Below are 13555 nucleotides of genomic sequence, written 5' to 3' on the forward strand. Positions count from 1 at the left end.
CGTGGTCATGGATGTAAAGCTAACCACTGGTGCTTGAGTAACTCATCAATGTCCACACCACTGAAGACAAGAGAAGGACTTCCTCTTCCTCAGCAGCCTTTGACTGTCATTAGCTCTCCTGGGCAAGGCTGGGCTCTTTATAAGCTCCTCTTCCATCTATGACTGAGTGTTCAGGGGTTCAGTCTTATATAGACCCTCTGTAGGCAATCTCAACTGCTATGAATTCATGAGTGCCGCAACTGTTTCATGCCTGTGAGACAATATTTCACAGTCCTTTGAGTTCTTTTAATATTGAAAACTAATGCGTTTTGCTATACTGAGAAATGAAAAAAGAAAAACCATACAAGGATGGTTCCAAAACCCTGCTTGAGAAACAGATGAGCAGGTAGCCTGCAGAGGAGTGTGACTACAGAATCAGAACACATGAGATAACCTCCTTGCTGTATGTGGTTTGCTGCTTAGCAAGACAGATTAGCCCAGGTCTAGAAGAGCATTCAGTTTCTGCAGTTGCCTTTCTTCTCCAGGATGGTTCACTACTGGGTAAAATCTAAAAGTACAGACTAGCAGGTAGAGTGCAGGGTTCTCTTGGTTCGTTCATCAGTGCAAATCTCAGTGTTTTGTTTATTTCTGCCTCCTGCTTTTAAGTTTGGCCTGATTTTAAGATGCATTATTTATTTGGAGTCTGATCTTTTAAAAGATTTATTTTTGTGTGTCTGTATGGGTCTTTGCCAGGTGTGAGTATATGTTGAGTGCCAGGGCATGGTGAATGCCAGCCATGTCAGGATGACCAGCACAGGCAGGTTCCAGTGCAGAAAGCACTGATGGTTCCTCTTTTTTCTTACTACTCGAATTGAGTCTGGTACGTCTCAGGAAGGGACTGGGGAGGGAACTGGGGCAAGACCCCTACAGCCAGGCCCACATCTCATTATACTTCCTGTAACTTAAGCTCACGGGATAGTCTATAAATAGTGGTGCCTTGAGTTAAATTCCTTTCCAGGCTCCTCTTTGTCCCTATTCCTTCACTGATGTCCAAGCATCCTAACCCTGGTGGCCATTCTAAGTTAATACCTCAGAACCAGCCCTGGAAGTCCAGCAGAGGTAGGGGACTCCTGAGCTGTTCCTCCTTGCCCTCAGGACCCAAGACAGGACCCTGAAGCTGTAACGTAGGCCCAACAGAGTGTTCAGGGTGATTGCTTCTACCTGGCAAAATTTCCTGAAAATGACTCAGAGTAAATACCTCTGCTGATGGGCAGATACCTGACAACTATAGGTTGGTTAACTGATGTGACCTGTGCAGATACTGGGAATATGTAACCTGTGCAAATGTAGATAATGCACAGAAGGACATACCATTTTTTAATGTGTATAGTTGTGACCTCATCCCTGTGTTGGCTTGCTACTGCCCCTCCATGTTCCACTCTAGCCAGCTCTTATGCTGTATCCTAACCCTGTGGACAGGTTCTCACAACCTGAGATAATGAATGGGGTCTGAAGGCACAAAGGTCAGGAAAGGGTGAGGGAAAGTTATTCCATACTCTAGGATTTGGAGCTGGAGTGGTCAAGGACCATCTTCCTACAACTAAGATATCCAGCATCTAAGTGTCCAGGTGAAAAGATGAGGTCTGGCAACTGAGAAGAGAGAGGTTAGGACGTGAGTATGTACTGAAGGGTAGGTACTTAGAAGAGCCAAGGACAGGAGGTGGGGAGGCACGGATAAGGAAGAGCCAGCCCCTCTCTGGAGAGACCTTCTGACAATCTCAATCTGACAATTCTCTCTCAGACCAGCAGAGGGCAATATCATCCTGCAAAGCAGGGAAGACCAGGGACGAGGTGATGAGCATTGTCCTTGTACTTTTTCTCAGCCATCAACTGCAGCCCTTTCCTCCTCCTGGTCCTATGTGTTAAGTGCAAGGGCATGTATGGTTAGCTCTATGTGTTGTGTGACATTTCCTGGGAGATATGAACAAACGTCTTTTCACCCCAGATGGCATGATAACAGACCAAAGAAATTATTTCATCTAAATACAGCTTTGAGAATCAGTGTTTGGGAGATAACTTACAGAAGAATGGTGACTTGGACAGCTGCATCACTGTTAAAAGCCTCACTCCATCATGGCTGTCAATTTATGAAAACTGTTATTGGAGTTTCTTGAGCAGCTTGCAGGAAGCTCCACTAAAGAGTCCCCTCCCACTAGCAATTGTTTGCTGCTTATGTAAACTCAATGATGGAGATGGGAGTCTTGTAAGTTGCCTGAGCATCCTGCTTGTGAATTTCCTTCCTTCTTTCCAGTAGAAAATTTGGAAGAAATAGCTATAGAACAGCAGGGGATCTTGCCAAGGAAACAAGGTAGACTGAGGGGAGCTTACAGCTACCTGGATCTCTCACCAGAAATTGCTTGAGCTCCTTTGCAGGCTCTTAGAGACATTCTCTGGCCTTGCTGGACAGGCATTATCTTTCAAGTTCAGGGATAGCTTGTGAGTGTGGAGTAGCAATGTGAGAGAGCTGGTGTGGACTTGATAGCCAGAAGCCTGACTCTAGTGGGGTCCTTTGGAAGGTGACTGCCCACAGTTTTCCTCACACAGTGAGCCTGGCCCTTGAAAAGTTCCATAAGCAGTAAATACCTCACGTCACTGTGTAGACGTCAAATAGAATCTAGTGACCCATCAAAATGGAAAAAGAAACTGCCCATGAGGATCCTGTAACAGTCAGTAGGGAAAGGCAGGTAGATTTGGAAATGCTTGTGGAGCCCCTGCTTATAAATAACCATATCCTATCCTTAATGGGATGAACAGTCAAGTGGCCCCGGGAGTCTCCTGACTCAGGGAAACAGTATAAGTGTTCTCTAAGAAAGCCATAGTTGAACATGGCTATCATTCAGCCAGATAAGACTTGACCTGCAGATCAGGGGCCACAGATCCCAGGGCAGAGTAGTGTAGGACTGGGTCACCCTACCTCTTTTCTGTAGGGGGTAAGCTGGTGAGTTGGAAAAATCCCACAGTCTTAGCTGAAAGCAGCATCACTTTCCTGGCTCTGGCACCCCTTGGGTGTACCATTCCTAGGAGGCCAGTTCTAAACTTTACACTTGGACTATCCCCCTAGAATGAGTGACTTGATCCCAATTGTATACTCAGGCCAGGGTCTCCCCTCAAGTCCCTCTAGCCCTGAAAGTTCCATAGCTGTCCTTGGCTGCATTTCACAGCTCTGCTCCTGGCCATACTGACCTGCTGGGAAATGCTGGTACCTACGTGTCTTGACAAGGAGCTCCTCGTTCTTTCATGGGATCCAACAGATCCCTGTAGGGTTGTGCTGAGATTAACTCTATTTTCTTGTGTTAGGGGTGGGACACTTTGATAGCCTCAGAGGGTCTGGACAAGCCTGAGAGTTCCTGGGCTCCATAAGGTTTTGAGTATGCTGTCTCTTAGAAGAAAACTCAGCCATCTTGATTTGCGTGGTTGTTGGCTCTTATGTCCACAGACTCCCTGGCCCTGTACCCTCATGGTTCCTTGTGAACTTCCCTCAACATTTCTTCCAGCTTCGTTACAACAACTAATCCCTTCATCCGAACAAGCACATGCCTTTGACCCAGTGGGTCCCAACCACTGTATCAGCAGAAGGTGTAATATTTGGTCTCTTCTTGGTCCAGAGCACCACCTCCCAGTAAGGACAATGGTGAATTAGCCTCCTTTCACAAAGTAGGGTACTCATTAGTGGAGTCTTGGACCCTGGTCCCTACTGAGGGCTATAGGTTTATGAAGCACCTGGTTTTAAACTAGTTGCTATCAGAGAACAGAAGACTCAAATCAGATGAAGGCCTTCTTTGCACATGACACAACAAACCTATTGTGGTAGTTTGAATAAGAATTACCCCCACAGGCTCATATATTTGAATGCTTAGTCACCAGGCCTTGTAGTGGTGACTTGATTCAAGTCACCAGATGTGGCCTTGTAGTAGAGGCTTTATTGGAGGAAGTGTGTTATTGGGGGTGGGCTTTGAGGTTTCAAAAGCTCAAAGCCGATGCCAGGCCTAAGTGTGCTCTCTCTCGCTCTCTCGCTCTCGCTCGCTCTCTCTCTCTCTCTCTCTCTCTCTCTCTCTCTCTCTCTCTCTCTCTCTCTCTCTCTCTCTCTCTCTCTCTCTCTCTCTCTCTCTCTCTCTCTCTCTCTCTCTCGCTCTCTCGCTCTCTCTCTCTCCTCTTCTCTCCCTACAGATCAGGATGTAGCTTTCAGCTACTGCTCCAGCACTTGCCTGTATGCCACCAAGCTTCCTACCATGATGATGATGGGCTAAATCTCTGAAGTTGTATATAAGCCCCCAGTTAACTGCTTTCACTCATAAGAGTTGCCTTGGTTATGGTGGCTTCACAGCAATAGAATATTGCTATATTCACCTATAATAACAGATTCAGCTTGTCTGGCAGACTGTTGAACCCCCAAAATCTGCTTGTCTCCACCTCCCTGGAGTTGAAATTACAGGTGTACAGGACTGTATCCAGCAGTGCCTTTATTTATCTGTCCTGCTCCAAAGCATAAGGGGTTACATCTTTTGAGGGCCTCCAATGCCTCATTTAAAAAAAAAATTACTAAATTTGCATGATTTCTTCTGGCTAATCTAGTGCAGAACCCTGAGAAGAGACAGGAAATTGTGATTCCCCTGCAGGGACACAGAACAGGCAATGCATCCAGTTATTAACCCCTTTAGTTAAACCAGGCCACGGAAGCCTACTGCCCATGTAGGCTGTGGCATCCACTTTACCCTCAATAAAGAGCCCAAGGGTCAGCTGTTGTCAGAGGAAGCAGATGTCCAGCAAGAGATGAATAGTTTAGAAAACCTTGATCATGGCTTCTAGGATCTACATCTCAGAGATGTGTTAGAGAGAAGCAGCTAGAACCAGGAAGTATAGGTCCTGGGTGAAGCTGTGCCAATGTAAATGTTAGTCATGCTGCCCCAGGATACAGGGTTTCTGAGATAGTGAAGTAAAATGGAAGCAGATGGAGACTCCAGCAGCAGGGTATACATCAGTGGGCCCTGATGTCCCTATGATCATTCTTCCATCTAACTCTACCCTTGACTCCAGTTCCAGGGGATCCAGCGCCCTTTTCTGACCTCAGTCTATACCAGGCATGTACACAGTGTGCATACATACATGCAGGCAAAACACACGTAAAATAAAAATGAAGTAAGTCTTTAAAAAAGATTGAGTATTATGCCAGAGAGTACCACCTGTGCCTTTCCCAGCTAACTTCACTGTGGGTGTGGCTGGTGGGAAAGGAAGGCGGGATTTATGATGTCTGGGTACCTCTGGGCAGCTACTATCAGCCACCCTTGAGTGCAGGGATTAGGACCGATGTCCTGAGATTGGCTGTCATAAAACCATGCTTACTCACCTGACATGAAAGTGGAACTATGGTAGGAAGAGTAACTGAGTGAATGAGAGTAACAACTGTAGTCTCTGATCCCCCATCTGGAGAGTCCCCTTGAGACTAACAGGCGTTAGGGGTGTGACACCTTTGAATCCCATCCTGGGATGGCAAGCTATTCATACAGCATGGACCGAGGCACCCTGCTCCTGGCCCTTTCCACTGCCATTATCCTGATGGAAGTCTTTCTCCATTCCCTGAATTTTCAGTTACAGTTGGAAGTCTTTCTCTGTCACTTGGCTTAAGATTTAGTAATGACACACTTCATCTGAGATGTTTATCGCTGGAAGCGTCTTCATCTGACAACTTGGTTATTATTTGCGACTAAAACTTTGCTCTCTCGTGTGAATTTCCACCTGTGATGGAAACCTTCTCTATCACAGGAGACGTTTGCTCATGTTGGACAGCTTCTCCCAGTGTTGCCTGAGATATTTTCCATCTTAGTCAGAGTTAGTTATTTGTGCCTGAAAACTCAGCACCTCTGTCTCCTGGACGTGGTATATAATTAAGAACTCTTCACCACTTGAGCAGCTACTTACAACTGGAAACTTTCATTCTGTTATCTCCTGAGTTTTCACCAATTACCATGCACTTTTTTTTCAGTTCACCTCAGTTATTTATGATTAAGTAATCATGTGAGTTATGACTAGAAAGTCTGATTTTTCAAAGAAAACTATTACCTTTCCTAATAAATCCATTCTTGGTTGTGTTTTGTTTGAGATGGGGTTTCACTATGTAGCCCAGATAGGCCTGGAACTTGAGATCCTCTTGCTCAGCCTCCTGAGTGCCGGGACTACAGGTGTGCACCACGGTGGCTGGCAATCTGTCTTTTATTCCTGTTTTTCTTGTGTGGTGTATATGGGTGGGAGTATGTGCACCTTCACGTGGAGGCCAGAAATCAATCTGGGTGTCATTCTCAAGCACTAGCCACCTTGTTTTATTTTTGTTTTTAGGTTTATTATTATTTTATATGTATGTGTGATTGGCTGAATGTGTGTATGTGTACCATGTGTGTGCCTGTTGCCAGCAGAGGCCAGAAAAAGGTGTCAGATCCTCTGGAACAGGCAGTTGTGAGGCACCTTATGGGTGCTGGAAATAAACCTGGGTCTTCTGCAAGCGCAGCAAATGCTCTTAATCACTGAGCCTAGAAACTACTATGTCACTTGTCTGAGTTGTGACCAAAACCTTTCTTTGTCCCTTGATTTATTCAGGAACACTTTCTTTTCTCAAAAGAATTATTTATGACTAGAAGCCCCCCTCGCCGCTCCCATTGTTGTGCTATCAATGGGATCCAGGGCTATTTTTGTGCCATGTAAGCATTCTGCCTTTGGTGATCCTCCAAGCTCCAGAAGCTTCCCTTATCTGTCTAGTTATTTATGCCTGGAAAGCTTCCTTCTCTTAATATCAGCTGTTACTTTTGACTGAAATGTTCAATGTCTGTCACCTGAGTTATACTTACCTCTGACAAGAAATTTAATATATCTACCAACCTAGAGATCATTAGTGACTAAGGCCTTTCTTAGTCTGTTCTACCATTAATGACTGGTAACCTTTTCTTCTATTTTCTAAGTTTTCATGAACAAGAACCCTTATCACTTGAATCATTATTTGTGATTGACACTTTTGTCACCATATCATAATTTATTACTGGAGTCCTTCTTTCTCTATCACCTGACTTATTCATTGTGACTGGGGGCTTTGTTTTTGAATGTCACCTGAGTTATCATTAACTTAGGGTTGAAATTTAATTTTTCTAATGTATAAATTTTCTTTTATGATTGGAAATCTTTATCATCTGAATTTTTGTGTCTGAAAACCATTTTTCTCTTATCACCTGAGTTATCATTTTTGGCCAGATAACATACTTTTCTATTGCTTGAATTGTAACTTGGATTTCACACTTAGGCATCAGCTAAGTCATCACTGGTCAGACTGCAAGCCTACTACATCACATGAGTTGCCTTCACAACAAAATCTTTCTTTATAATCTGAACTCCCAGTTATGACTTCTCTTTTTAATTGGTAGAGTTATCATTTTTACTGAAAAGCCATTCTTCATCACTGGAGTAATAACTATGAACAGAAAACTTCATCATGTCATCACCACTGATAACTAAAAATCTTTCTTCAAACACCCAAGTTATTGCTTATAACTGCAACCCTTGCTCCCCTTATCAGAATTCTTTTTTCAACCAAAACTGTCCTTTTCAGCCATCTTCATGACTGAAGAATTTTTGTATTCTTATCATCCAGACAGCTTCTTAGTCACTCTATTGTTCTATTGCTGTGAAGAGACACCATGACCAAGGCAACTCTTATAAAAGAAAACATTTAATTGGGGGCTTGCTTACCGTTTCAAAGGCTTAGTCCATTATTATTATGGCAGGGAGCATGGTGGCATGCAGGCAGGTGCTGAAGCAGTAGCTTAGAGCTGTATCTTGATCCATAGGCAGAGAAAGAGAGCAACACCAGGTCTGGCATGGGCTCTTGAAACCTCAAAGCCCACCCCCGGTGATACACCTCCTCCAACAAGGCCATACCTCCTAGTCCTTGTAATCCTTTCAAACAGTTCCCCTCTCTGGTGACAAAGCATCAAAATATATAAGCCTATGGAGGCCATTCTCATTCAAACCACCACACACAGTTGACAATAAAACTTTCCTGGCCACCTGAGTTATTAATGATGGAAACCTTTCTTGGTTACTTGAGTTATCATATATCACTGGCATTATCACTTGTGATTGGTTGTTGTCACTGTTGTGTGATTTATCACCTGTTACTTCAAGCTCTTTTCTGTTGTAAGAATTAAGGCTGAAAACCTTTTGTGGCTCACCTTACTATTTTTTTGTTTGTTTCATTTTATTTTGAAAACCTTTTATTAGACAAGCTGCCGTTTCAGGAGTTATTTCCTATGGCAGATAGTATTGTTATTTTTGGGGAGTTAGCATAGTAAGTATTGGATTTCATCATGGCATCTTATTACATATGTTTTCTTATACTTTGTTCTCAGTTATTCTCACCTACTAATCTACTTCCTTCTCCTTCCCTCTCCAGTTGATTCTGTCTTCTTGAATTAGTCTCCCTCTACTTTCTGATTACATGGAATCCATTATCCTCTCTATTTATCTTCTTTAATATATCTTCCTCCCCCTCTTATAATCCCCTTCTTAATTCTGTAACCTACAAACACATATATGAATACATGCATATATGTACATATATATAATTTTATTTGGGTTCCATATATGAGAGAGAAACATACAGTATTTATCTTTTTGAAATTTGCTTTTTCCCTTAACATGATGGTTTCTAGTTATATCCATTTTTCTGTAAATGTCATGTTTCATTTTTCTTGATGGCTGCGTAAAATTCCATTGTGTATATATACCATGTTCTCTTTATTCATCTGTTATAAATGACTATACTGGTTCTATTTTTTGGTTGCTGTGAATGTATATAGATGTGCAGCTATCTCTATGGTGCATTGATTTAGTTGTATACCCAAGACTGATCTAGTTGGGTCACATGGTTGCTCGGGGAATGTCTTTCTGTACACTGCGAATATGTGTTGCTCTGATTGGTAGATAAATAAAGCTGTTTGGCCTATGGCAAGGCAGCTTAGAGGCAGGCAGAACATTTAAAAGAGACAGAAAAAGGCAGGGAGAGACGCCAGTGAGCTGCCCAAGGAGCAACATGTATGAGACGCAGGTAAAGCCATGGAACATGTGGTGATATATAGACTAATAGTCATGGGCTAATTTAAGATACAAGAGCTAGCTAACAAAAGGCTTGAGCCATGACTATACAGTTATAACTAATACAAGCCTCTGTGTTTACTTGGGGGACACAAGTGGGAGAGATTTGTCCCGACTACTGGCTGGCCAAGACACAGGAAATCATCTGGCAACACATGGTAGTTCTGCTTTCAGTTTTTTAATGAGCTTCCATACTGATTATCATAGTAGATGCACAGTTTAATTCCAACTAGTAGTGAATGAAGATCTCCTTCCCCTATATCTTGCTGGCATTTTCCATCTAGTTTTCTTGATGATAGCCATTCTGACTGCAGATTAAACTCAGATACTTGGTTCAGCCTCACCTGGGGTATGATCACAGAACCTGGGCTTCAGGATATTCCATAGCCCTGACACTCACATCCCTAGGATCTGATACAAACCCTTTGTGGTTCTCTGCTGACCCTCACTAGAAAACGGCCTCTGAAGGAGTTCCCATTGGCCACCCAGAGAAGACTGCAGACTCGGGACTATCCTAGGGTGGTTGCAGCAGGTGCCACCAGTAACTTTGAGGTATCCTGTCAGCTGATGATACTCTTAATGGCCAGCCTGTGATCCACACTTCATGTGGGCAACAGACCTAGCTTTGGTTCCAAAATGCTATTCCCTCCCCTTCCTCCTGGCTGCTGCATGTACTCTTTCATTCTGCCAACACAAGCACTCATTTACTAGGGAGCCAGAGTGGCGGCTGGCTTCTTGTGGGACAGAAACTATCCAAAGTTGGTTTAACTGCTAGTGAGTCCTTCTAACATAATGTTATTTTACATTGATTTGTTAGTTTTTTAAAAAATATGTTTAAACCAGCAACCTTCTGAGACATCTTAAATTTTCATTCTGCTAATAGCCCCCTGTGAACTACATAATTCATATTCATATACTTAAACAATGGTTCTCAACCTGTGGTTCATGACCCCATTGGAGGTGGAACAACCCTTTCACAGGGTCGCATATCAGATATCCTGCATATCAGGTTTACATTACAATCATGACAGTAGCAAAATTATAGTTATAAAGTAGCAACGAAAATAACTTTAGGGTTGGGGTCACCACAACATGAGGAACTGTATTAAAGGGTCACATAGCATTAGCAAGGCTGAGAACCACTGGCTTAGAAGAAGCTTTGCCTAGGGCTGGAGAGTGCTGGCTAATATCAGTGATGTCTAAAAATGGATGTGCACTTTAAGACTATTTAGAACTCTGGAGTGTGAACTTCTGAAGGCTTCAGTGTCCAGAGGGAATGGAGCACATTCACCTACACATGCATTTACCTATAGACATAGTCTTGGGTGGCTTGAGACCCAAATGACCAAGCCAAACATAAAGTGAATTCATTAGAGCTTCCCTGAAGCATAGGAACTTTCATAAGGAAATGGAGCCCTGAAAGCACAGTTAGTGGAACACCCATGTGCCAAATCAGACCAGAAGGAGGCTTGAGAGAGGCCGAAAGAAGATAAGTGATTTTAACACAATGGGTTGGTCCTTGTTGATTAAAAAAACAACAGCAACAACAAAATGCTTGCCTCTGTTTCTGGCATTTCTTCCCATGGAATTTCATGGTTCTTAGAATGGGACATAGAGAAGTAACACTATTACAGCTGTCATTTCTGAGTGCCTTGAACTCAACATGGTCCACATCCAGAGTACTATCTTTTTGGGTGCATGGTCTTTGATAGAATTCCTAGGCACTCCCCCATGGCTGTGCATGCGCTGGCAAGACACTTAGTCATCCCAGGGCTTACATCCTGTGTAATCTGTGCGCTGCGTGATCATGTAATTTATGTGCATGCATGGCATAGCTACATAAACCCATGCACATGTGCAGGGGGAACCTGTAAAAAAGCAGGTTCCATCTATCCCTCCCCTCTTTCCCTTCACTATCTTTCCATAGGGATAAGCACATCCCTTCTGTTCCCCTTCCCCTAGTAAACTCTTATAGTGGGTTTTGTTGTACCTCATGGCCTTTCTCGCATGGTAAACAGCCCTGCTTAATGAATAAACAGCAGTGCATAGTAAATAACGTCTTAGCTCCTTCACATTGTGTCATGAGAGAGAGAAGGCTGCCTGACCCCACACAGGAGGCTGCTGCTTCTCAGAACAAACAGCAAGCCATTGTCAACCATTAGGACACCACCCGGGTCTGGGGGGAGGGTGTGGACCTCAGGAACTGGCTCTTTTCCCAGAGAGGAAAACAGCAGCAAAGCAAATGGTCCAACTCTTCCTTTTACAGCAGATCACTCATACTGATGCAAAACACAGCTTTCATCTGAAAGGGAATAAGAGTTAATTCTTGTGCCAAGTAAGAGTGACTATGACCCAAGAACATGAAATCCTCACACACACACACACACACCCAAAAAAACCATGTACCACTGTGGATACAATTTCACCAAGTTTTTATGCTTATAGAATTTTTTTTAAGTCATAAATCAAGGTCTTTTTCAAATACATTGGTGGAAACATCAGGTAGGACAGGTTAACAAAGTAATGAAGTCTGCTATAGGTCTCACATGTTATCTGATGACATTCTTAGCTTTCAGGTTGGTAGAAGCTAGTGACCTGTTAAGATACTACATTTCAAAAGATTTTACTTAATAGTCACAAAGATATTATGTCAGACAGCAGTGGACAATGAGGGGCTGTAAAGGAGACTAAAGAGTACCCAGAGTAATTTTGCTTTAGACCAGTGGTTCTCAACCTCCCTACTACAGTTCCTCACATTCTGTGAGCCACAACATAAAATTATTTTTGTTGCTACTTTATAGCTACAGTTTTGCTACTGTTATGAATAGTAATGTAAATATCTGATATTCAGGATATCTAATATGCTACCCATGTGAAAGGGTACCTTGACACCCCCTAAGGGGTCACAACCCACAGGTTGAGAACCACTGCTCTAGATCTTCAATATTTCAACTTTCCACAATCACAAATTCTAAATTGGTCATTCTTGTACAATATTGAATGTAGTAGGTATGGCTCTTTTCTGGGAACTTCAAATCACACTCAGTTTGGATTTAGGCCACATCCCATCAAGAGGGTCTTTTCCACAGGGGACTTTTGAGGTCTCTTTGGGAGGGCAGCCGAGTGCAGTAAGGGGCAATGATCTGCCAGCCATTTGTTTTCATTTCTGATGGACTCAGCATAGACCAGAGTCTCTTGGGCATCGTGTTTCTGTAGCTGGGTTTGTAGTGAGGTGGTGTGTGTGAAATAGCACTACCATCATGTTCACTCTGGTCCTGTGTCCTGAGTCCATAGTGTACACCTTGTGTTTCAGCCACCTTCCCCTCTTTGGAGTGGAAGGATAGCTGAACTATAAGAATGTGACAGCCACATACCTGCGTTGTTGAGCACGTGTAGCATTTGCACACGGTGGCTGCTTAGGTCTGCATGAGTGAGGCCTTGTCTCCATGTGCTCAGCCTTGTTATCTGCATCCCAGGCAGATCTAAGAATGAATAGTGATAATCAGACAACAACAACAGGACAGTGCTTACCATCTACCCATCCTCCCTAGCCGCTCTGGCTGGCTGAGAGGAATCCATCTCCACCAATGAGGAACACAGCTCAGGTGACTCTTGACTTTAGTTGAACAGAACTCAGGTCTTCTGTGTCAAGGAGATTCAGAGCCACATGAGCACCAACAGAAAGGCAATTCCTGGACCTAACACTGACTCAGGGCAAGGCTCTATTTTTTGCTGAGAGAAATGCTTTCTTGTATTTCACTTTGAGAGAACAACTGCCAAGTATTCTGGCTAGTTTTTGTTTGGCTCAAATTTTAGAGTGAAAATGAAACACAACCTATTACTGAACTTGGCCTAGCAAATGGAGAAACTGAATGTGCCACATCCTGCAAAGGGAGAAGGGACTTCTAACAAGAAACCAGCCACAAGTAGCAGGGCTGTCTCCATTCTTTCTGGAACCATACTATTGCTATTCTTTTGTATATATTCACTCTATCCCACTCCAGAGAGGAAGAGCTCATTGTCAAGAAGAGAGTTCAACTGCTGGAACTTGAACTTCCAGGCAATAAATGACAAACTGTCAGTTTTAAATGATCAAAAGCTTTAAGCTTACATTGTAAATAACTACCAGTCAGGCCCTTCAGCTCCTATTTGTGGGGATTGAAATTGATACCTGTTGACAGAGCTGAGTACTTTAGTCATCGGGGTCCTCAGCAAGTGTCCAGACACTCTGCTACAGACAGCGGTGTTGGGAACCTCTCAGTCCCCAGTGAGGCCTGCATCTGACCATGAGAAGAACACTACTTTATCTGGCCCTCCAAAGTCTTGCTGACTCCTTTCCCTTTACCTGAGGTGTGTTGCATCCAAATAATGGAACAATGGCTGA

The sequence above is a fragment of the Peromyscus maniculatus genome, chromosome 15 (genome assembly GCF_049852395.1).
Source record: "Peromyscus maniculatus bairdii isolate BWxNUB_F1_BW_parent chromosome 15, HU_Pman_BW_mat_3.1, whole genome shotgun sequence".
NCBI classification, from domain to species: Eukaryota; Metazoa; Chordata; class Mammalia; order Rodentia; family Cricetidae; genus Peromyscus; species Peromyscus maniculatus.